This window comes from Rhinopithecus roxellana, chromosome 5 (assembly GCF_007565055.1).
Source record: "Rhinopithecus roxellana isolate Shanxi Qingling chromosome 5, ASM756505v1, whole genome shotgun sequence".
Classification (NCBI taxonomy): Eukaryota; Metazoa; Chordata; class Mammalia; order Primates; family Cercopithecidae; genus Rhinopithecus; species Rhinopithecus roxellana.
The window spans coordinates 32,188,215-32,213,096 of NC_044553.1; the positions used below are offsets into that span (position 1 = coordinate 32,188,215).

Below are 24,882 nucleotides of genomic sequence, written 5' to 3' on the forward strand. Positions count from 1 at the left end.
CAGAGGATGCGACTACTGGACTGAGGTTGAATCCTTCACGTGTCGCTACGCGATCCCCTGTGGGGCGCGCATCCATCCCCATCTGTTCTTTTCCCCAGCTCCCAGCTCGTGCGAGACGCAGAGAGGGGAGCCCCCAGACTCCTGACTCTAGGGCGCCTTCCGCCTCTCCTCTTCCCTCTCCCAGGATCTCGCAACTGGGAAACTATAATCTAGGAGGAAAACCTAGGCGGGCAAGAAAAGGGGCTGTTCTGTAAGATGTGTCTGTAAGCCTCCTCCTCCCATGCTACCTTGGGAGCCCCACAACCTCTTCCCATCCAACCCTACGCACTGCACATACCCGAACCTACGTTACTTCCCAATCCAGGCAAACACATCTCACATCACAGACAAACAACTCCCTAGAGACGCCCACTTCTCCCGAGTCGTTTCCACACACGCCCTTCTCACACGCAAACAGCCCTCGCTCAAACACCCCCCACCCACGGGAGCACCTGCCCAGAGCGGGCCCACCCAGCCCTGACGGTAGCATGCGCATGCACGCAGAAATCCCTTCCAGCCACATCCCGGGCTTCATTGTCAATCAGATTAGCAACAGAATGGAAACAGACAAGTCAATAAATCAAGTCTAGAAACAGTCCCAGTGTTGTCTATCACCAACTCCTTATCCTCTCGAGGCTTGGATGCTCAAGTGCTAGGCATTTTTGTCTTAGAAATAAAGCCAGTTCCGACTGGGCGCGGTGGTTTACGCCTGTAATCCCAACACTTTGGGAGGCCGAGGCGGGCGGATCACGAGATCAGGAGATCGAGACCATCCTGGCTAACACGGTGAAACCCCGTCTCTACTAAAAATACAAAAAAATTAGCCGGGCGTGGTGGCGGGCACCTATAGTCCCAGCTACTCGGGAGGCTGAGGCAGGATGATCGCTTGAACCTAGGAGGCAGAGGTTGCAATGAGCTGAGATCGTGCCACTGCACTCCAGCCTGGGCGACAGAGTAAGACTCCCGTCTCAAAAAAAAAAAAAAAAAGAAAGAAAGAAAAGAAATAAAGCCAGTTCCTCACCATAAATGTAGCCCTGAAGCCAACACCAACATTTGCTTTTGGCTCTGCTGGGAAAGTAGCTGCCTCACTTCACCTTACCCCACTCCCTTTCCCCCACTGCCGCAGTGTCTCCGCACTCCTAGGCTCATGTCTGCCTCTTTTTTTTTTTTTTTTTTTTTTTTGAGACAGAGTCTCACTCCATGGCTGGAGTACGGTGGCGCGATCTCAGCTTACGGCAACCTCCACCTCCCTGGTTTAAGTCCTCCCACCTCAGCCTCCCTAGTAGCTGGGATTGCAAGCGTGTGCCACCATACCTGGTTAATTTTTTGTATTTTTAGTAGAGACGGAGTTTCACCATGTTGGCCAGGCTGGTCTCGAACTCCTGGCCTCAAGTGATTCACCCGCCTCGGCCTTCCAAAGTGCTGGGATTATAAGTGTGAGCCAACAGCACCTGGCCATGTCTGCCTTTTGAAGGCGCAAAAAGCCAAGAGGCCCCAAAGGAAAGTAGTTCAAAGCAGGGAGTGTAAAGAAGAATGTAATGGCAAAACTGTGAATGTCCTGGGATTCCAGGGCCTCAAGTCTCAAAATATTTGTTGAATTCCTGTTTTGTGCAAATTCTAGTTGGGCGAGGTGGCTCACGCTTGTAGTCCCAGGTACCCGGGAGATTGAGGTGGGAGAATTGCTTGAACCCAGAAGTTCAAGGCTGCAATAAGCTATGATTGTGCCACTGGTCAGACAGTGCTGCTTGTATTTAGGACAGTACTTCTCAAGCTTAAAGTGGACACTAATCTCCTGGGGATCTTGTCGAGTTACAGATTCTGACTCTCTAGGTCTAGCTGGGGTGGGGTCCCAGGTGATACAGATAGTGCTGGCCCCAGACTACATGTTGAGTAGCTGGACTGTAGGAGATACTGGAGAATCTGATGTTGTACTTGGTTTCATGAAGTATAATAGACAAAATACCGTGTGTATTTTTAAAATGTGCAGTTAAATTGACTAATGATGCAAAACAAAGCTGGACATAGAGATGATAAATACAGAAGAATGGTCCAGTTAATGTATATCAGAGAGTTTCCATGGTCACCAGGTGCGAGGGCATGGATAGGTAACTAATAAGAAATCCAATAGTTGTGGGCCGTCGCCAAGTATTTGAGGAAGGTACTCAATGCTACTGATCCTTGCTTTCATTATCTCTGGAAAGGGCATGATAATCATTGTGTGAGGATTAAGGGAGATGATGAATATGAAAAAGGTTTGAAAACTGCAAAATGCTCACAGTGGAAGGTGTGACATGAGTTAAACTGCTTGACAGCTCAGAGGAATGAAATCAATCAAGTCTGCAGGCTTTTCACGCAGGACAGGAGGTAGTCCTGAGCTGGATAGGATTCGGACTGATGAAGTGAAGGAGTGAAAGGTCAGCATTAGCTGGACAAAGGCATAGAGGTGGGAACCCGCACACCATAAAGAAGGGGAGTATTCATGGTGGGAAGAGTAGGAATAAAATTAGATGGGAAGGAGGAAAGATGTCATAAAGGTAGGGTTTAAACAATAATTTCAAAATTACAATAACTTGTATGCACCATACACTTAACTCTTGTTTTAAAAGATCTGCTAATGTACTTTCCTCCGTTACCAGAGTGTGAGCTCCTAAAAGCAGGCAGTTTGAGCACCTCATGGGGCCACGCAGCTTGAAAGGAACCAAGGATACAGAGGTGAGGCCATCACAGCAAGGCTCCTCTGAGTATTGGGGGGCATTTTCTAGATTCAAATTTTGTTTACCTTTTCTTTCCTTTAGAGATGAGGTCTCACTCTCTTACCCAGGCTGGAGTGCAGTGGCACAATCATAGCTCACTGTAGCCTTGAACTTCTGGGCTCAAGCGATTCTCCCACCTCAACCTTCTGAGTGTGATCCACCTCGCCCAACTAATTTTTAATTTTTTGTAAAGATGGGACCTCAGTACGTTGCTCAGACTGGTCTTGAACTCCTGGCCTCAAGCAATCCTCCCACCTCAGCCTCCCAAAGCACTGGAAGTACAGGTGCACACCACCACACCTGGCTAATTTATTGTATTTTATTTTCTAGAAACAAAGGTCTTGCTATGTTGCTTTGACCGGTCTCAAACTCCTGGCTTCAAGTGATCCTCCCGCTTGGGCCTCCGACAGTGCTGGGATTACAGGTGTGAGCCACTGCACCCAGCTTAGATTCAAATTCTTGCGTGTTAAGCAGTTCGCCATAGTATCAGGATCCTGTAAGGAAGCATGGGTGCCCCCACCACCAAGTGCAGAGCCTGTCACATGGCATTGGTTTAACAAATGTTGAAATGGATAAAGACAATTTCTCTTTCTTATTCTTAGTTTTATATAGCTATAATTGTGGTATACACATAATTTTATATCTTTTTTAACTTAACATTGTATCATAATTTTCCCATTTTTGTCATGTAGGCTTATTTTCTTCCAAAATTTTTGGGGAAACTATAAACCCTACAGAAAAACCCAAAGAAAATATAGTGGAGGCTGGGCACAGTGGCAGAAGCCTATAATCCCAGCACTTTGGGTGGCCAAGGTAGGCGGATCACTTGAGCTCAGGTGTTCAAGACCAGACTGGGCAACATGGTGGAAACCCTGTCTCTATTTAAAAAAAAAGAAAAGGTAAGTGTAGTGTAAACCGATTTACCCTGCAGCTAGATTCGTCTGTTTTTACATTGTGGCGGATTTGCCGTAGTCCTCTCCTTTTTCTTTCATTTTCTTACCCATTTGGTACAAGTTGCAAATATCATGACACTTCGGTTTTACATACTTTGGCAGGCATTGCCTAAAAATAAGGAATGCTATCAGGCTACAAGATGATTATCACATTTAGGAAATTTAATATTTATGTAATACTATTGTTTATCATTACAATCCTTATTAAATTTTTTGATTTTTCCTGAAAGTGTCTTTTATAGTTTTTTTTTTTTTTTTTTCTGTTTTTAAAACATTTTTAAATTTTCCTTCAGGCAGCCTCCTGAGCCAGAGTAGTCTCAGAGAAACTCCCTGCAGTTTTTTTTTTCCTGATTCCAGATGTTTGTTTGTTTGTTTATTTATTTATTTATTATTATTTTGAGACAGTCTCGCTCTGTCATCCAGGCTGGAGCGCAGTGGCACAATCTGGACTCACTGCAAGCTCCGCCTCCCGGGTTCACGCCATTCTCCTGCCTCAGCCTCCCGAGTAGCTGGGACTACAGGCGCCTGCCACCATGCCCGGCTAATTTTAGTTTTGTATTTTTAGTAGAGATGGGGTTTCACCGTGTTAGCCAGGATGGTCTCGAACTTCTGACCTGGTGATCCGCCTGCCTCGGCCTCCCACAGTGCTGGAATTACAGGTGTGAGCCACTGTATCCAGCCCTGATTCCAGATTTAATTAAGGTTCCCCATTTCATTTGTTTGCTAAGTTCCTTTAGTCTATTTTAATTTTGAACAGTCCCTTACTCTTTTGTTGCTAGTTTTGTTTTTCATCACATTTATCCTTTTGAAATATCCGGGCCAATTGTCATGTAGGATGTCCCACATTCTGGACTTTTCCATAGTTTCTTCATGGTTAGATTCAGGTGACACATTTCTGAAAGGAGCACTATGTAGGGGATGTTGTGGACTTTTTAGTGTGTTACACCAGAAGACCCATTATGCCCATTTGTCCCTTTATTGGTGATTCTAGGCTTGATCACTTGGTTAAGCTGGAGTCCACCAGATCTCTCCACTTTACAATTTAAAGAAAGCTGTGGAATGATATTCTGAGATCTTTTAGCTATTTTCTTCAAGCAACATTTTACCCCGTGGTTTTGTCCCCCACATTGATGATCTATACTTACGTTTGCTATTACACTGGGGATTGCAAAATAGTGACTCTCTAATTCTATAATTCTATGAACTCAAAATATCTGAGACAGGTCTCAACTAATTTAGAAAGTTTATTTTGCCAAGGTTAAGGATGCACCCATGACACAGCCTCAGGAGGTCCTGAGGACATGTGCCCAAGATGGCCACAGCCCAATCAATGTGTATAAAATGTACATTGGTCTGGTCTGGAAAGGTGGGACAACTGGAGGCCAGGGAGGGGGCTTCCAGTTCATAGGTAGATGAGAGACAAATGGTTGTATTCTTTTAAGTTTCTGGTTAGCCTTTCACTGAATACACAATATACATGTGAGAGGAGACGAGAGGAATAGTCACTTGTGCCTTAGTCTGGTTTAGTGAAACAACAGGGCAGAGGAAACAATCAGATAGGCATTTGTCTCAAATGCATATAATATTCAATAATAAGCCTCAGAGGGATGGTTGAGTTCCACAAGGAAATTCCTTGTGGGCAAATTGGAGGAAAGTATGTTGCTTTTTAGAATCTTCATAGCTATCTTATTTAGGAATAAAATGGGGCCAGGTGCAGTGGCTCACGCCTATGATCCCAGCACTTTGGGAGGCCAAGGTGAGCGGCCTTATGCAGGCTTCATGCAGGACAGGAGGTAGCCCTGAGCTGGTAGGATTTGGACAGAAGAAGCAAAGGAGCGAAAGGTCATTTCCAAGCCAAGAGATCAGGAGTTCAAGAGCTTGAGCTCAGGAATTAGAGACCAGTCTAGGCAACATGGCGAAACCCCATCTCTAACAAAAAAAAAATTAGCCAGATGTGGTGGTGTGAGCCTGCAGTCACGGTTACTCAGGAGGCTGAGGTGGGAGGATTGCTTGAGCCTGGGAGGTAGAGGTTGCAGTGAGCCGAGATCATGCCACTGCACTCCAGCCTGGGCAGCAGAGTGAGACTTTGTCTCAAAAAAAAAAAAAAAAAAAACGATAGGCAGGATTGCCTGACACAGTTCCCAGCTTGACTGTTCCTAGCTGGCATTCTTCTGTAAAGGAGAGCTTTCTTACCTCTCCCCCAACCTCCATCTCCATGGAGTGAAATTTTTTTAAATTCAACATGATATAATCCATTATTATCACATTATTATTCTTTTTGATGCCCAAATTACCCAAAATTTGGCTATTGGGAGCCTTTTCAAGAGGCTCTTGTGTCCTTCTTCTGTTTTGTTTTGTTTTTTTGAGAGGGAGTCTTGCTCTGTCGCCCAGGCTGGAGTGCAGTGGCGCAATCTCGGCTCACTGCAACCCACACATCCCGAATTCAAGCGATTCTCCTGCCTCAGCCTCCTTACCAGCTGAGATTACAGGCGCCTGCCACTACACCCAGCTAATTTTTGTATTTTTAGTAGAGGTGGGGCTTCACCATGTTGGCTAGGGTGGTCTCAAACTCCCGACCTCAGGTGATTCGCCCTCCTCAGCCTCCCAAAGTGCTGGGATTACAAGCGTGAGCCACAGCACCCGGCCTCCTATGTCCTTTTGACTTGGTCCCATTAATGTTTAAGCTTTTCTGTGCTTTCTCACACAAGATGTTCCAGAATCACTTTGGACTTCCCCTGCTGCAGACTTAGAATCAGTCATTTCTTGAAAGAAATCTTACTCCTTTTAGTTGGGAACGGTATTTTAAAATTGACTTTTTACTTTGTAATTTTATTTTATTTTTGAGACAGACTGTCACTTTGTCTTCCAGGCTGAGTACAGTGGTGTGATCAAGGCTTACTGCAGCCTCAACCTCCTGGGTTCAAGCGAGCCTCCCACCTCAGCTGCTCTAGTAGCTGGGACTTACAGGCATGCACCACCATGCCCAGCTAATATTTTGATTTTTTTGCAGAAATGAGGTGTCACTCTGTTGCCCAGGCTGCTCTCAAACTCTTGAGTTCAAATGATCCTCCTGCCTCGGCCTCCCAAAGTACCAACATTATAGGCATGAGCCACCGTGCCTGGCCTGTAATTTTAAAATGGTTATTTAATATAAATAACTTAAATAAATTTAATACAACACAGAGATACTGCTCCTTTTAAGAGCAGGGCTACCGCATAGGCAGTGTGCCCAGAGCAGCCTCAGGTTGCATTCTTGTTTCCCCTCTTAACCTCCTAAAGTTGTGCATATTTCAAGTCTAAATCCTTAGCCTGACTGGTTTCAGATGAGCCCGCTTCTCCAAAGACTGTCCTTGGTCCTTCCTAGGATTTCACTGAAGCCCCAAGTCAGTTACTTTTACCAACTTTCTTTTTTTCTTCCCTCCTTACTATAGAGTTAAGAGGAAAGTGCACTATTTCTCCCGGTCATGTCCCTATCAAGGATAGTAAAAGGGAAAAAAGAAAGACCTAAAAGGGCTACAAATTACTAGAAAAGTAGGAGCACACACTTTTCTTTTTAGTGGAAATACAGACTATTTCTATTTGATATGAAAATAACATGATTCTGTGTTGAAAGGACACAATTGAAAATGCAGCAGCTCTCACCTATAATCCTAGCACTTTGGGAGGTCAAGGTAGAAGAATTGCTTGAGGCCAGTTCGAGGCTGCAGTAAGCCAAGATTGCTCCACTGCACACCAGTCTGGGTGACAGAGCAAGACCTTGTCTCTAAAAAAAAAAAGCAAACCTGGCCATTTCACTCATTATGGACTCCATAAGAAACCACTGTTCAAATATTTATGGAGAGACTGTGTGCTTGGAACACAAACATATGTTAAGATCCAGTCCTACCTTCAATGAGCTTGAATTTTGAGTTTTCTAACTGTAGTGGTTTGTGACTTAAAGTTGGATCCCGATAATAAGAGAAGGGGGACATGGGAGTGGAGAGTCTCCAAACGGCCTGCCAAGTCAAGTTCCTCTATCTTACTCCAAATTCAAGATGCTTCCCTGCCCTTCCCACCTGAAATCAAAATATGGGTGCTTCCTAACAGAGCCCAGGCTCCCATCCAAAGGTTTATATTGAGTATAGTAAAGAGTCCCTTTCCCCTATCTTACCAACACAAACTGTTTCCCCATCTCCCCAGCCTGGAGTCAGGGCCTGGGAAAAAGAGGAACAAGACCAGAAATAGGTAGAGATTCACACCCCTCAGGGTATGTGAACTCTTCCCAGTAAAGGGAGATTGCCTACCAATACAAACCTATCACCTCATGTTCTGTTCACATTCCATCACCTCAGAAAAAAAAAAAAAAAAAAGAGCAAGCAAGCGAGAGCACATTGTTTTTATGCAAAAAGCAAGGAGAAATACATTCACATACGTATATGCATATATAAATATGTGTTCATACAAGGACTGCTGTGGAAAGACATAGCGGAAACTGAAAATAATTGGTGGATAGGGTGAAAAATGAAAAAGAGATGTACTTTTTAGTAGACTTTTGTGCATGTATTCCCTATGTAAAAGTAAACGCCCAGAGACTCCGTCTCAAAAACAATTTTTTTTTAAATTAAAAAACCAAAAAAACAAAAATTATCCGGAGTGGTGGTGCACGCCTGTAGTCCCAGCTACTTGGGAGGCTGAGGCAGGAGAATCGCTTCAACCCGGGAGGTGGAGGCTGCAGAGAACCAAGATCGCGCCACTGCACTCCAGCCTGGGCGACAGGAGAGATTCTGTCTCAAAAATAAATAAATAAATAAATAAATAAATAAATAAATAAATAAATAAAAATCAATGACTCAATAAAAAATGTACATGAAAAGAAAAAAAATCACAAGGTCATGGGGGAGCTGTTTTGCTGGTGTGGAATGATTCAGAGAACGATATTTGGTAAGAAATGTATTATAACTGCTTGGTCTGAAGCTGCATCAGAGGATTATATGAGAGTTACTGTAGGTGGCGATCCTTGGAGTGGCTCAATTTTCAAAGGAGAGAGAAACATTGGTTCGTTTCAAGAAAGTGAATTATCATTTATATAAAATGTTACAAACAAGTGGAAAAAAAAACACCGGGCCCCTTGCCGTGCCATTGTTCCCACAATGCCGTGACTCGGATTCGAACCGAGGTTGCTGCGGCCACAACGCAGAGTACTAACCACTATACGATCACGGCGAGCTACCGGGGACCCGTAGAAATCTGCTTCTGATTATCCTCTTCAATAGTCATAGGCCTTCCCAGTTTGCGCGTCATGAAATGGCCTACTTCTGGGGCGGGGTTCCAGCCTGTGGCTGAGTCTGATAACGCGCAGGCGCGTTGTACTCCGCCAGTTGCTTTTCTTCCTCTGTTTTGGCCCATTAGCCACGGGCGGTGGTGATGTTGACCTGGGCTCCCTGTGAGCGCAGTGGGAGTTTAGGGGAGACGGCGTGAGCATCCAGGAATGGGGCTGGGCGGAACTCAGACTCGCCTTGGGGGATGCCCATTTCCTATGCCCCGGAGACCCTTGCCGCGAACCGTGGAGGGTTCCGGGCCTGCAGGGGGCGCTCCTCACGGGTCCTCCCTCCTGCATCCTCCAGCGGTGACCCAATGCCGCCTCTGTGGAGATTGTGGACGCCCTAGAACCGGGTTCCACGTAGAAAAAAAATCAACAAACGCATCTCCCCATCTTGCCAACACCCACTTCCTTCCAGCCTCTCATACTTCCCTGACCGCCCTGACTCCTCCTTCCTCAATGTCCCCGCTATGCCAGGTGCCCACCTAGGCTGTGTCCCAGGGCGGCAGCAGGGACTAAGTCCTATTTTAATTATTGTCCACCAGTGCTCTCGCCCCCACGGCGCCTAGAACCGGCCGAGTACACAGCAGGCACTGGCTATTTGCTAAACTCAGAACGTATCATTGGTATTTAACAAGCGAATTCCAGAGAGACCATCTGCCTCTCCAGTGTCACCCGCTCCCGTCAATCTTCCCTCTGCAGAGCCGCCGGAGGGATCTTGCTAAACACGATTTAAATATTTTTCACTCCGGCCCTCCTCACCCTCACCCCTGGACGGCAGAAACTTTGTCTGCCTTTTCCAGTTCATCTCTTGGCCCTCCTTCAGGGTCGTTCCCCATTCCTCAATTGCACTCATTCACTCAACACTTCCTTGAGAAGCGCCAACTACCTGTCAGGCTAGAGCCTTTGGGCGTTGTTGGGGTGGGGACTTACAAAGAAGACAGAAGACTTATAAAGAGGAATTAAGACCTTGCCTTTTTGGTGAAACCCCGTCTTTACTAAAAATACAAAAAAATTAGCCGGGCATGGTGGCGGATGCCTGTAGTCCCAGCTACTCGGGAAGCTGAGGCAGGAGAATCGCTTGAACCCAGGAGGCGGAGGTTGCAGTGAGCCAAGATCGAGCCACTGCACTCCAGCCTGGGTGAGAGAGCAAGTCTCCACCTCAAAAAAGAAAAAAGAAAAGAAAAGAAAAAAAAAGATTTTTCCTTTTCAAGACTCCCTTTATCCTGGCTGCCTGACAAATTCTCATTGTGCCTTTAAGAGCTACTTTGATCCTCACTTCCTTTGCTAAGCCTTCTTTTCCTATCATTAGGAATCTGCTACCAGGGCTTCCGTGGAAATTTATACATACGTCTACAACACTCTTTAGACTGGCGAGTGCTCTGTGCTTTGTCTTCAAGAACGCGCCCAGGCTCAGAGGACCCAGAAGCCTGTATCTTTCCAAAGTCCAATTTAGCCAGAGTCAGCGTAAACGTCGCTCTCAAATGTCACAATGGGATCGGGGTCCATTTTCCACAATGTTGTGAACTCAGGATTAAAAAACGGATTTGTACAATAAAACGTAGCCCCCTTGCCGTGCCATTGTCCTCACAATGCCGTGACTCGGATTCGAACCGAGGTTGCTGCGGCCACAACGCAGAGTACTAACCACTATACGATCACGGCGAGCTACTGGGGACACAGGGCCTCGATTTGTCGCCTGACCTCTTCTCTGTTGAAAGCCCCGCCCCCTTGCAATGTCATTGATTTGTCACTGTTTGTTCTCGCCTATCTCCACCCTCGCAGCCATCTGAGGGCACGCAGGCGCATTCATCTCTGCTCGCCCGATTTTGGTCCACACTTTCCTCCGGACCAGATACCCCGGTTTCTCCACCGTGGAGGCTGCTCTCGGGGTTCCCCTTATCCCGCCCTCAAGGAAGTTTTGTGGTGGTGGGTCAGAACTGATTTTCCTTGTTGTAAAATTTAAGAGACAGCTCCAGTCCCAGCTAAAGTCGTTCAGTTAGCATGATAGCCAGGGCATGGTGAGCATCAGAGAGACTTCAGGTCAGCATTCGGGCGTTCCCCAGGGGCTTCACAACATTGCAGGCCCGGACTCATAGGAATCCTTTGGTTGCCAAGCGCTTTCATGTCCCTTCTTTTGCGGTCCGTGTGTACAACCAAGAGGAGACTCCGGGCTAGAGAGTCCACAGCGCTCCCGGCTGCTGTTGCGGGTGAACGTGGGTGCCAGAGGAACCTGGTAGATAATGGAAGCTTAGGAAAGCTGGAATGGCCGCCATCTAGACGAGAAGGGCAACACTGGGTCACCTGCTCATCGTGGCGTCCCGGTAGCTCGCCGTGATCGTATAGTGGTTAGTACTCTGCGTTGTGGCCGCAGCAACCTCGGTTCGAATCCGAGTCACGGCATTGTGGGAACAATGGCACGGCAAGGGCGTCTTTTTGGACTGGGAAAGCCACGTTCTTCTGGGAAGCTAACTCTAAAAGCTGCTACTTGCCATAAGGCCAGAGCTGAAATTATAATGGACAATTAAGTGTGCACAAAAAGTTCCGTGGACACTCTGGGGCTTTCCTTTCTGTTTTTAATTTTTCATCTGCTAGTGAATCAGTCATCCCCTACCTTCCCCAATATGTGATTATTTTCTTTTTGTGTAGCTTCTGTGTGGTACTCTTTATTTTACCCTTATGAATGATCAAATCATATGTTGGGTCCTCTAAAAAAACCTCACACTAGCTAAAACCTCAATACTTTGGGGACAAACGGGTGACAGGAACAATGTGCAAGCATTAATTAAGGGTTAGAAGAATGCAGATTAGACCATACGCTGAACCATTCTTGCTTCAGATCCCATGACAAGTGAAAAATGTGACTGCACTAGAGGTGCTGGTTCCTGTAGCCACTGTGAGGGGTGCTAATGAGAGGTTTGTGGCCTCCATCTCCACAGTCTCCTAGGTGAGAGGGGGTTTTCTCCTGGAGGGTTTTTCCCTAACCTACCTCAAGTTTAAGCACATTTTCTTTGCTTGTTTTATGTGGACCTAAAAAACCCAAACTCAACAAATTCAGGTCTGTCATTTGGCATTAGGCAAAATGGAACTGAGTTTTGGATTTGACTTTCAGGCAGCTGGTGGCAGCTAGGTCCCTGTCAAGGAGGGAATGAGAGGGGACTGAGGAATGAGCCTCTCCAGCTCCTCTCAGCTATCCTGAGGGTGGCAAGGCAAATCCGAGATCATTCCCGGGAGAGACAGACATTGCAATGGGGTTGCGCCCCCTCTACCCACAATCAATCAGTAAAGAATGACTGAACAGCACTTAAAAGCAAGGCACTGGCCTCACGCCTGTAATCCCAGCACTTTGGGAGGCCGAGGCAGGCGGATCTCTTGAGCTCAGGAGTTCGAGACCAGCCTGGGCAACATGGCGAAACCCTGTCTCTACCCAAAATACAAAAATTAGGGCATGGTGGCGCGTGCCTGTAGTCCCAACTACCTGGGAGGCTGAGGTGGGAGGCTTGCTTGAACCCAAGAGGCAGAGGTTGCAGTGAGCTGAGATCACACCACTGCATTCCAGCCTGGGCAACAGAACAAGACCCTGTCTCAATAATAATAATAATAATAATAAAAAGACAAGGCACTGCTGGGGGGCTGTAATCTCCTCAGGTCTCCAGTCTCCCAGTTCCCTACCTTTGGTGGGTTTAATGACGCACAACAGGGCGGCTCAGACCACAAGAGTGTTCTGTGCAAAATAGAATGGGGAAAGGTGAGCCTGAGAACTTGCCAAGCTTTGGATGACTGATTCAAGAGTTATATGTCTAGAAAATCAACATCGTCAACAACAAAAAAAGAACTGGCCAAGAGGAAGGTGGTGGCTTATATTCCTCCAGCCCCTCACCAAATAACTACCTTGACAGATTTCAATCTGTGAACTGGAATAAGGTGTCAAGGTGGGATGCCAGGAAAGGCTCTGGCTTTTTCCCTGAAGACCTGCCCCCACTGCCCTGCTGAGGTGCTTGGGTAGGCAATGAACTGCTCCCACACCCTGAGGAGAAAGTCAGGAGTAGCCACTCCCTAAGAGTACTACAAGGAAAAAGTGTCAACCAAGAGGCTAGGCATGGTGGTTCATGCCTGTAATCCCAGCACTTTGGGAGGCCGAGGTGGGAGGATTGCTTGAGCTCTGGAGTTTGAGAGCAGCCTGGACAACATGGTGAGACCCTGTCTCTACAAAAAATTCAAAAATTAGCCAGGAGTGGTGGCGTGTACCTGTAGTCCCAGCTACTCAGGAGGCTGAGGTAGGAGGATTGCTTGAGCCTGGGAGGTGGAGATTGCAGTGAGCCATGATCATGCCACTGAACTCCAGCCTGGGCAACAGAATAAGACCCTGTCTCAAAAAAAAAAAAAAAAAGAGTCAATTAATAAAACAAAAATCACAAACATTCACCATCTGAGATAACCTGCTAGCCATCCATGTCTGAGGTCAGGAATGCTGAAGAAAGCTGAACTGAAAATGTTGTATTGTGACCTAGTTGCAGGAAGAGTGACACCAGGGGAGGGTGCTCTCCTGCACTTCGGACTAATGGCCTTTTTGGCAGCTACACAGTAGTCCAGGAGATGGGCGCATCCGGTTCTCAACATTTCATAACATCGTCTTTTAAGGTCAGTCAATTTTCCTTACAAAACAGACTTTGATAATGACTTCCCTACAGGAAAAAGCATTGCTTTGAACAAGCTTATTGGCACTGTTCTCCTAACTGTGGGTGTTTTGGTTTAGACTCTTAAGAGTCTGGTTAGCATAATTAATTTCCCTTATGCCTACTTATCTCTAGGTACACAGACAAAATGGAGTGTCTGGACTGGCAAAGCCAAGAGCTGGAGGCCCTGGCCTGGAATGACCTCATCAAGACCTTGCTGCCCTGGGACACTCTCTCTGAGCAATCAGTCAGCACCCCCTTCCTGTTGGTCTCTTGCTTTTAAAATTGTTTTATGATTTCTGATTTTGGGAATGTAATCTTTCCTCTTGTCACTTCCAGCTTGAGGTTGGAACTCTTCTCTAGGTCTCAGTGCCCGGAAAGAGGTAGGCAGTATAAGAGCACCCTGTTCACACATTCCAGCTCCAGTTGTTCCCATCTTGGTTGGATGTGTGAATTTCTGCAGGTTTCCAACCTCTAAGTCACTTTGACTTTTTTTCCCTGCCATCTGAGAGACCCTGAGGTACAGTAGTTGACAGTACTAGACTAGTCCTAACTCTAATTAAGGAGTAGCCTAAATTGGGGACGGTGGCTCATGCCTGTCACCCCAGCACTTTGGGAGGGTGAGGTGGAAGGATTGCTTGAGTGCAGGAGTTCAAGACCAGACTAGACAGTATAGTGAGACTTTGTCTCTGTTGGGGGAGCTAGCATAGCTTAGAAATGAAGCCTCTAGCCCCCGAAAGTAGGCTGCTTAAGATTTGAATCCCAACTCATCCACTTACTAACTGGGTGACCCTGGGGGTTCAACATGTCTCCATGCCTCAGTTTCCTCTTTTGTAAAATGACTGTAAAATGATTTCTCATTTGTAAAAGGATTATTATGAAGATTAAATCAATGAGTATTTGTAAAGCAATAGTGCCTGGACTTACTAAGCCCTACTGAAGTTTTACTTAAATAATACAGTAGATGGGAATATAACATAATGAAATCAACTCCTTAAAAATGAGCACCCTGGAACATAAACATCCAAATGAGTATTGTGTTTCAAATCAGGCATTCCACTTTCTCCAAACAGCTGCCCAAAATATTTTTGGAATTCTTATTTGGAGATTATTTTCAGGGTTAATTTATAAGCCATATGAGTACATCCACCTCAATATTTATAATCACATTCTATTTTGAAATAACTTTTGACTGCTTTTAAAGCCACCTTCAAAGAGAAAAATGTCACCACTGAGTCTTTTAAGATGCAAATATTTCAATGACAATGCCAGAAATGTTTTATAAGTAACATTCCAGCAAAAGAAAAACAATATTTTTTTTTTGGTAGGAGTGTGTGGACTTCAAAGGGCAAACCTTACAAGGGACAACAGTAATTTACAAGCTTCAGATTGTCTGCTTAAACCATCAACCCCATGGCTTCCTGGTTATACTTCCTGGTTATACCTTGTATATCTGGGAGCTGCCAGCCCCCACAGGGGCACAGTGTTGAGCAGCTGCAGTAGCAGCCATATGCCACTGGACCAGCAGGCTCTGGTCCTGGAAGTCTTGTTTAAAATCCAGAATCTTGATCCACAACTCAGAATTACCCAGTGAAAGTCTTCATTTTTAACAAGGTCCTCTCCAAGTGATTCATCTGCACAGGAAAGTTTGAGAAGTGCTACTCCAGCCTAAAGCTCTAATGGAATTCTTCATTGTTCATCTTGTGAGTACTTGGGTTACTAGAAGGGACCTGCCTAAATCTACTGAGCCTCATCAATGGGGGTGTCACTGAGGTTTTCACAGTAAGGAGATGGTGATCTGGGAGGGGGTCATCAAAGGGCCCATGTTTAGGGCGTCTAGGGAGGAGGCAGCACATCTGGATTTCCACTAGAAGGCGCTGTGCCCCAGGAAGTAGTTATGAAAAGCTGAGGCTGGAAAAGACTCATTTAATTTGCAACATACCACTTCTAACTTCCTTCCACAGAGATTCTCTGGATATTCAGGACTCAAATTTCATCCATCTACTTATCTATCCATCCATCCATCCATCCATCCATCCACCCACTCATTCATCATTCATTCATTCATTCTTCCCATAAACTAGCATCTTTTAGTTCTTAAGTCATGGGGAGCTGCAAAGCTGTATAAGATACTTCTTGTCCAGAGTAGTTTATTTCTGAGCTGAGTTTGTCAACTGAGATTTGCCCCTCATCCAAAGTCAAGTGACTAGCACAGACTGTTCAATATGCATTAGTTGGTCTCTTGTTTTTAGGTACTTCTCTCCATATCCACAAAAAGAAACTGGGGAGACATCGTGCAGGACTTTATTCCTGTCAAGACACCTGAAACTAATTCCTGAGTCAGGAAGAATGCAGGAGCTGCCTTGCAGAAGCAAAAGTCTGTATCAATGGCTTCCAAACATTTTAGAACTGATAAACTAGGACAAACTTTTCACCACTGAATGAAAAAATGAGGTCAATGTGGTAAGCTTTTGAAATGCTAAATACATTTAATTCAAAGGACTGTCCTCTAGACTGAGACAAGGCCCTTCTTATTTTTGAGGTATTAAAGTGACTTTTATAAAACTATGGAGAAAGTAGGTGATTGTTTGTTTGTTTTTTAGACGGAGTCTTGCTCTTGGCTCACTGCAACCTCTGCCTCCCAGGTTCAAACAATTCTCCTGCCTCAGCCTCCCGAGTAGCTGGGATTACAGGCACGTGCCACCACACCCAGCTCATTTTTGTATTTTGAGTAGGGATGGGGTTTCTCCTTGTTGGCCAGGCTAGTCTCCAACTCCTGACTTCAGGTGATCCACCTGCCTCAGCCTCCCAAAGTGTTGGGATTACAGGCGTGAGCCACTGCGCCCAGCCAGTGACAGGTTTTAAAAAACATCTTTTCTTGGAAACGTTTTAAATTGGCAATGTTGGTCTCCAAAATTAGTTTTGAGTTACTGGTCAGTAAAATCTGCAAATACAAATACTAATGCAAATACTACAGAGCCCAGAGAGCAGAAGAATCAGGCTGAGCAGAAATGGTCCTGGGTGAGTAGGGGGTCTGAGGAGGCATGCTCAGAGGGAGATGTGTTCCTGTTCTGTTGGGCAATGGTCCATGCTGACACCTATCCTCCCGCCCAACAACCAGTAGTGCCTAGTATAATCTGTGCTAGGCCTTGGAGATACGAATTAAATAAGACCCATTCTTACTCTGAGATCATTTTAGTTCGGGGTTAATCAGATGAGTGAAGAACTAATTAGAACTATGCCAGACATATATACAAAGTGTATTGGAGCTTAGATCATTGATTCTACCAGGATACACCATTTGATCTGAATTCCAAGGCATGCATAGTACTTTTCCTGGAAAAGAAAGGGAAAGGATATTCTACAGCTACTCCGGAGGCTGAGGCAGGAGAATCACTTGAGGACAGGAGGCGGAGGTTGTAGTGAGCTGAGATCGCTCCACAGCACTCCAGCCTGGGTGAGAGAATGAGACTCTGTCTCAAAAAAAAAAAAAAAAAAAAGCGGAGAGGGGAAGGGCAGAAGTAAAAGCAAGGAAATATGAATGTACAGATAGCATAGGAAAAGACAAGTTGTAGCTACAACATTAGCTATGGAAGGGAGGGAGGTCAGGGAGGGCAGATCACATGAGGCCAGGAGTTCAAGACTAGCCTGGCCAATATGGTGAAACCCCATCTCTACTAAAAATACAAAAATTAGCTGGGAGCAATGGCACATGCCTGTAATCCCCCCTTAAACAAACCAACGAAGAAACAACAAACATATGAAGGAGAGAGTGGAGAGTGAGAGAGGGTGGAGCCAAATCGTGATGAATCTCTTACCCTTATTGAGTCAGGCCTTTTTCCTGGAGGCTGATAACACTGCTTTGGGGATCCATTGACAGCCATAGCCTTGTTCTCCAAACTAATACACCTATGATAAAATACCAGGAATTCACAAATTTCCTGAAGGCTGTCCATAGGCTTTGTATCAGGCATTGCGGTGAGAGGGGCATTTAAGTTCCCATTTTTAAGCAGAAGAGAGACATAGTCATATCTGTGTTTTAGAAATGTTAGGTGTAAATGGAAAATTATATCCTGATAAAAGTCTTTATTCAGGAGAGACAGAAGAGAATTTCTGCTCCTTGGACTAGTAGTTGATGTTGGAGTTTAGGGACTTAATACTCATCTGGGGATGGATGAGGGACTCTTCCCTCAAATCACACCCATAGATGTTTTCTCTTTAGCGTGGAGGTACAGGGGATGAACGTGTTGGATGAAAAAAAAATGGATATGAGGCTTGAGTGTGTCATCCAGAAGATCACCAGGATGGCTAGATAGTAGAAAGGAGAGCTATATTGGTGATATCAGTTTGCAGCTGGGAAGAGAAAGTCTCCAACCTGGGCCAATGTGAGGCTCTTTCTTCTTCTGGGAGGCTTTCGGAGGAGGGAAGGGACCCGTTCGAAGGTAGGACGGGAACGAGGAAGCAGAGAAGACGGAAGAATCCTGAACGCCTCCTTCCTCCTTAGCTCTTCCTCTTCTAACGGGCCCTTTCCTCTTTCCTTCTTTCCTCTTCCTCTTTCTCTTCCTCTTCCTCTTTCTCTTTCCTCTTTCCTCTTTCCTCTTTCCTCTTTCTTCTTCTTCTTCTTCTTCTTCTTCTTCTTCTTCTTCTTCTTCTTCTTCTTCTTCTTCTTCTTCTTCTTCTTCTTCTTCTTCTTCTTCTTTCTTCTTCTTTTTTTTTTTTGAGACAGTATTTCATTCTGTCGCCCAGGCTGGAGTGCAGTGGTGTGATCACAGCTAACTGCAGCCTTGAATTCCTGGGCTCAAGCCATCCTCCCATCACAGCCTCCCAAGTAGCTGGGACCACAGGCACATACCATCACACTTAGCTAATTTTTGTATTTTTTGTAGAGACAGGGTTTCACCATGTTACCCAGTCTGGTCTTGAACTTCTGTGCTCAAGCGATCCACCCACCTCAGCCTCCCAAAGGGCTGGGATTACAGGTGTGAGCCACCTCACCCGGCCTGCTCTTTCTTCAAGGAGGGGAAGGACAGGTTGGGTTTTATGCTTCACAGAGTTTGTGTTATACATATTCAGCAGATTTGGGGAAAATCCATACATATTTATGAGGGGAACTGAGTGTATGTGCAATGAGTAAACGTGTATGTAACATACATGCCACGTTTACTTTGGGGTAAGGTTTTGGCATTAAAATGAGGTGGAATTGGCTCCACATCAAAAGGTGAACTATAGGACACAAAGGCAATTTGTGCACAGCCTCTGTAAACTGTCTGAAACTGGCTTAAGGTCTGCAGTAGCTTCTGAGAAAAGAATATTTGTAAGGCTGGTCCTGTGTCTAATCAGACTGTTGTCTGGGTTTTAAATCAGAGTTCATAGCTCCTATTGTTAGGGACCTTAGCCACAGGAATTTAGCAATTTGCTATGCCAGCTTGAACCTTGGACCCATAGATAAGTTACTTCCCTTAACCTTTGGATCTATCTTACTTGATAAAGGGGCATCTATTTTGGTCTCTCAGATCAAAAGAGGAAGATCTAATATCAAGTATATAATGTTTTCTAGAGTCAGTGTAGCCAAAACAGCATGAAAAGAGACGTATCCATGTTATACTGATATCATTGTTAGTTTTGAGCATTTGACATGATGGTACAATGTGCAAATTTCAAATGTAATTTTAAGTTAAAAGGGAGAGATACATACAAAAATTGCAACAATCTGACTTGAATTTGTTTTATTTCCAAACTTTCTTCTAAATTTCAGTTAGGCTGGCCACGGTGTCTCATGCCTGTAATCCCAGCACTTTAGGAGGCCGAGGTAGGCAGATCACTTGAGGTCTGGAATTCAAGACCAGCCTGGCCAGCATGGTGAAACCCTGTCTCTACTACAAACACAAAAATTAGCCAGGCGTGGTGGCACGCACCTGTAATCCCAGCTACTCAGGAAACTGAGGCAGGAAACTCGCTTGAACCCGGGGGGTAGAGGTTGCAGTGAGCCGAGATTGCACCATTGCAGTCCAGCCTGGGCAACAGAGAAAGACTCTGTCTCAAAAATAAAAATAAAAATAAATAAATTTCAAAAAGTCAAACTGTTTCTGTGTCATGACTACTCTGGTTGACTGGCCTCATCCTGAGTCTAGATAAATTATTTTTAATCATATAATCAAAGCTGCAAATAACTTCTTTTTCCTTTAATTCTCTTTGGCCAAATGCTCCAAGAAAACTCACAGTGATTCACAAGTTCACATGTTCACAAATTCTCTGATACTCCTCCCTTCAAGAAGTAGAGCTTAGCCAGGCTTGATGGCACAAGCCTATAGTCCAGCCACTTGGGAGGTTGAAGTGGGAGGGTCACCTGAGCCCAGGAGTTTGAAGCTACAGTGCACTATGATCATCCCTGTGAATAGCCACTGCACTCCAACCTGGACAACATAGCTAGACCCCATCTCTAAAAAAAATTTTTTTTAAAGAAGTAGAGGCCGTGCGTGGTGGCTCACACCTGTAATCCCAGCACTTTGGGAGGCCCAGGTGGGTGGATCACTTGAGATCAGGAGTTCGAGACAAGCCTGACCAACATGGTGAAACCCTGTTTCTACTAAAAATACAAAAAAAAAAAAAAAAGAAATTAGCAAGGCATCATGGTGCATGCTTGTAATCCCAGCTACTCAGGAGGCTGAGGCAGGAGAATCGTTTGAACCCAGGAGGCAGAGGTTGCGGTGAGCCGAGATCACACCACTGCACTCCAGCCTGGGTGACAAAGCAAAACTTGGTCTAAAAAAAAAAAAGTGAGATAATCAATGTCTGTCTTTTAAAGCTGCTAAGTTTTCAGATAATTTGTTACACTCTGATAAGTAACTAATACAGATTTTGTTACCTAGAAGTGGGGGCACTGCCATAACCAAAACCTAAAATGTGAAAGTGGCTTTGGAATTGGGGAGCCTTGGAGGAAAGTGTTAGTGAAAAGTCTGAATACCTTGAAGAAGCCTCAGGCCCTTGAGGAGATTGTAAGTGAGAGCACAAAGGAGGAAAGTGAGGCAAACCTTGCTGTCAATTGGAGGAAAGGGGTCATTATGATAGAGCAGCAAAAAGTTTAGCAACACTGTCACCTGGGGTAATGTAGAAAGTAAAAATGTACCAAATAAACCGCATAATCTAGCAAAAAGATTTCCAGGCAACCTGTTGAAAGCATCTCCTGGTTTCTTCTTATTGTTCATAGTAAAATGCAAGAGGAGAGAGGTAAGTCAAGAACTATTCAACATGAAGGACACGAAGGAACCAGAATATGAGGGGTTTGAAAATTTTCAGCCTCTCTAACTGGCTAAATGTAAGACATAGATTCGGTCTTTGGGGTTTTGTTTTTGTTTTTGTTTTTTTAGAGACAGGGTGTCGCTCGGAGGTCCAGGCTGGAGTGCAGTGGAATGATCATAACTCACTGTAGCCTCAAATTCCTGGACTGAAGCAATCCTCCTGCCTTGGCCTCCTGAAGCTCTGGGGTTATAGGCATGAGCCACCGTGCCTGGCCAAGAAGTGAATTCTGAGCAAAGATCAAATCTAGGGCACTACTGGGAAAACATGGTCTAAAGACAAAGTAAAATTCTTTGTCACAATGATCCAAGGTAGAGCCTCAGAGTACCGTTCAGTAAGACAAAAGGTCCTGTAAACATTTTAAGGGTATGCTTTCTAGATACTCTCCATTAAACAGTGGCGCTTTTCAAAAGCTTAAGAGCACTGCACCTCAGTAGAAGCCCAATATTGAGAAGGCCTTATTGCAGAGAGGTTTGTGGCTGCTGTCTTAGACTTATGGAATGAACCACAAAAAGATTCACAGGAGACCCACAACATTTTAGAATCATATTGGCAGAAACAGCTTGGAATGAAAGGGACAAAGACTACATGAATGAAGAGACTTTTGAATTTCCAAAATTCCACCTGCTGTAATCAGACAGAAAACTCCACAGCTGAAAAACATGAGTTATCTCTCATGGGAAAGGAAGGATGACTTAGCAGAACCAAGAGCTCCAAGGTAGGGACCAAGAGTCATGGGGATGAGTAGGAATGAATCCTAATAAAAGAATCTCCAAACTTTGCCTAGCTGGGTCTCAGAACCACTATGGACCAGTCCTAGTTTTCCCCTTTTTGCACGGGAGTGTTTATAGTGTTTATCGTATGCCCATCCCACCATTGTGTGGTGTGTGTGGGTGTCTGTGTATGTTGGGGAAGATAATTTAGCTCCAGTTCACAGGTATTCAGATTGCGAGAAGCTGTCTTTAAGGAAATACACCTGAAAAGCATTGTCTGCCTCTGGACCTGGTTTATATGCTGTGACTCTGGATTTTGAACTGATACTGAAATAAGAAGAGACTTTTGGGACCCTTAGGAAAGGAGTGAATATATATCGTGTAGAAAATTACAAATAATTTGTGGCCAGATGGTGGTTTAAAAATATATCCACAAATTCCTTGATACTTTTCCAAGTATCTTCTTCAAGATATAGAGCTTAATTTCTCCCCATTAGAGAGAAATTTGGATTTAGTGACCTTTCTAACAAATGGAATATGGCAGATGTGACAGTGTGTCACTTTTTTTTTTTTTTTTTTTTTGAGACGGAGTCTCGCTCTGTCGCCCAGGCTGGAGTGCAGTGGCCGGATCTCAGCTCACTGCAAGCTCCGCCTCCCGGGTTCACGCCATTCTCCTGCCTCAGCCTCCCGAGTAGCTGGGACTACAGGCGCCCGCCAGGTCGCCCGGCTAGTTTTTTGTATTTTTAGTAGAGACGGGGTTTCACCATGTTAGCCAGGATGGTCTCGATCTCCTGACCTCGTGATCCGCCCGTCTCGGCCTCCCAAAGTGCTGGGATTACAGGCTTGAGCCACCGCGCCCGGCCGACAGTGTGTCACTTTCCAAGTGAGGTCATACAAGACATTGCACCTTTCTTCTTGCTGTCTCTGTTGGGTCACTAAAGCCAGCTGCCATGATGTGAGGACACTCGAGCAGCCCTGTGGAGAGAGTGGAGGCTTCTTGGCAACAAACATCTGAGTTTGATAACTTTCATTTAAGCCTATGACTTTTTTTTTTTTTTGAGACGGAGTTTCACTCTTGTTGCTCAGGCCGGAATGCAATGGCATGATCTCGGCTGACTGCAACCTCCGCCTCCCAGGTTCAAGCGATTCTCCTGCTTCAGCCTCCCAAGTAGCTGGAATTACAGGCATGTGCCACCACGCCTAGCTAATTTTGTATTTTTAGCAGAGAAGGGGTTTCTCCGTGTTGGTCAGGCTGATCTCGAACTCCCAACCTCAGGTGATCCACCTGCCTCTGCCTCCCAAAGTGCTGGGATTACAGGCGTGAGCCACCATGCCCAACCCTCCTATGATCCATTTTGAGTGGACTTTTTTATATTCTGTAAGTTAAGAGGTAAGTTTTTTTGATTGTTTAAAAATACACTGCTATTCAATTGTTCAAGCACTTTTTGTTGAAAAGATTATTCATTCCCCATTTTATTGTCTTGGGACCTTTGTCAAATATCAATTGATGGCTGGGTGCAGTGGCTCACACCTATAATCTCAGCACTTTGGGAGGCCAAGGCCAAAGGAGGCCGAGGTGAAAGGATCGTTTGACCTCAGGAGTTTGAGACCAGCCCGGGCAACACGGTGAAACCCTGTCTGCACCAAAAATACACAAAATTAGTGGGACGTGGTGGGGGGTACCCGCATCCCAGATACTCGGAAGGCTGAGGTGGGAGGATCCCTTGAGCCGGGGAGGTGTAGGCTGCCGTGAGCCGAGATCACCCCCACTGCACTCTGGCCTGGGTGACAGAGTGAGACCCCATCTCAAAAAAATTAAAAATAAAAAAAATCAGTTGACTATGTATGTGTGAGTCTATTTCTGAACTCTCTTTTTGTTCCATTGATCTAACTGGTTATCTTTATGCCAAAACAACATTGTCTTAGTTTCTGTAGATTTATATTGGTAATCAAATTAGGTAGTAGTATTTCTTCAACGTTATTTTTTATTTTAAAAATTATTTTAAAAAATCTCCACATACATTTTAGAATCAGCTTGTCAATTTTTACAAGAAAACCTGCTGAGATTTTGATTGGAATGACATTGCATGACTAAATCAATGTGTGGAGGAATTGACATGCAACAATATTGAGTCTGGCAATCCATGCAAATGACACATCTTTCTATTCACTTGGATCTTCTTTAATTTGACATCTTTTCCCAAATTTATCGCTAAGTGTTCAATATTTTTATGCTATTATAAATGGTGTTTTTAGAGAATTTCCAGATATCTTTCTGTTCTTGGTTTCTAAGTTAATTCTCTGGCTACTAGAGAACATTGTGGAATTTCAATCTTTTATCCAGACTTGTTTTATGACTTGGAATACAGGTTTTCTTGGTAAATGTCCTGAGGGGACTTGAAAAGCATATGTATTCTGCTGTTGTTGGATGAAATGTCTATAAATGTCAATTAGGTCAAGGTGTTTTATAGTGTTATTCAAGTTTTCTAAATCCTTACTGATTTTCTTTCTACTTGATCTATCAGTGATTGAGATGTTGGAAAATCTAATTGAGGTGGTTTTGTCTATCTCTCAACTCTTTCAGTTTTTGCTTTCGTGTATTTTGGAGCTCTGTTGTTAGATGTATACAATTTAAAACTGTCGCATTATCTGATGAATTGACGTTATTATTATTTTATTATTATTCTTTCCCTTCACATGTAGGGCATTTGTTCATAGGAAGGCCACAGTTTTTGGTACCTCTCCTCACAGTGATCCCAGATTCCTGTTGGGTGTGTTGTAAACAGAGGAACCATTCCTCAGGCCCCCTGCTCTGAGCACATCCCTGACCTTTTTACTATTAAGAAATTATCGTGGGCAGGCATGGTGGCTCACGCCTGTAATCCCAGCACTTTGGGAGGCCGAGGCGGGCGGATCACGAGGTCAAAAGATAGAGACCATCCTGGCCAACATGGTGAAACCCCGTCTCTACTACAAACAAACAAACAAAATACAAAAATTAGCTGGGGGTGGTGGTGAGCGCCTGTAGTCCCAGCTACCTGGGAAGCTGAGGCAGGAGAATCGCTTGAACCTGGGAGGCGGAGGCAGAGGTTGCAGTGAGCCGAGATCGCGCCACTGCACTCCAGCCTGCAACAGGGCGAGACATCGTCTCCA

At 44.9% G+C, this 24,882-nt stretch overlaps 1 long non-coding RNA gene and 4 other non-coding genes across 5 annotated transcripts; 2 read left to right on the forward strand and 3 right to left on the reverse strand.

The window, feature by feature from the left end:
* Positions 1-8,875: 8,875 nt before the first annotated feature.
* On the reverse strand, positions 8,876-8,947 carry TRNAH-GUG. Its single transcript has one exon. It is a non-coding gene; the product is annotated as a tRNA-His (tRNA).
* A 1,690-nt stretch (positions 8,948-10,637) lies between these two features.
* Positions 10,638-10,709, reverse strand: TRNAH-GUG. Its single transcript has one exon. It is a non-coding gene; the product is annotated as a tRNA-His (tRNA).
* A 170-nt stretch (positions 10,710-10,879) lies between these two features.
* Positions 10,880-13,988, forward strand: LOC115897446. Its single transcript, XR_004057224.1, has 3 exons — positions 10,880-10,973; positions 13,556-13,685; positions 13,856-13,988. It is a non-coding gene; the product is annotated as an uncharacterized LOC115897446 (long non-coding RNA).
* On the forward strand, positions 11,376-11,447 carry TRNAH-GUG. The gene has a single exon. It is a non-coding gene; the product is annotated as a tRNA-His (tRNA).
* Positions 13,989-24,424: 10,436 nt separating the features above from the next.
* Positions 24,425-24,554, reverse strand: LOC115898036. Its single transcript, XR_004057798.1, has one exon. It is a non-coding gene; the product is annotated as a small nucleolar RNA SNORA11 (small nucleolar RNA).
* Between the last annotated feature and the right edge of the window lie 328 nt (positions 24,555-24,882).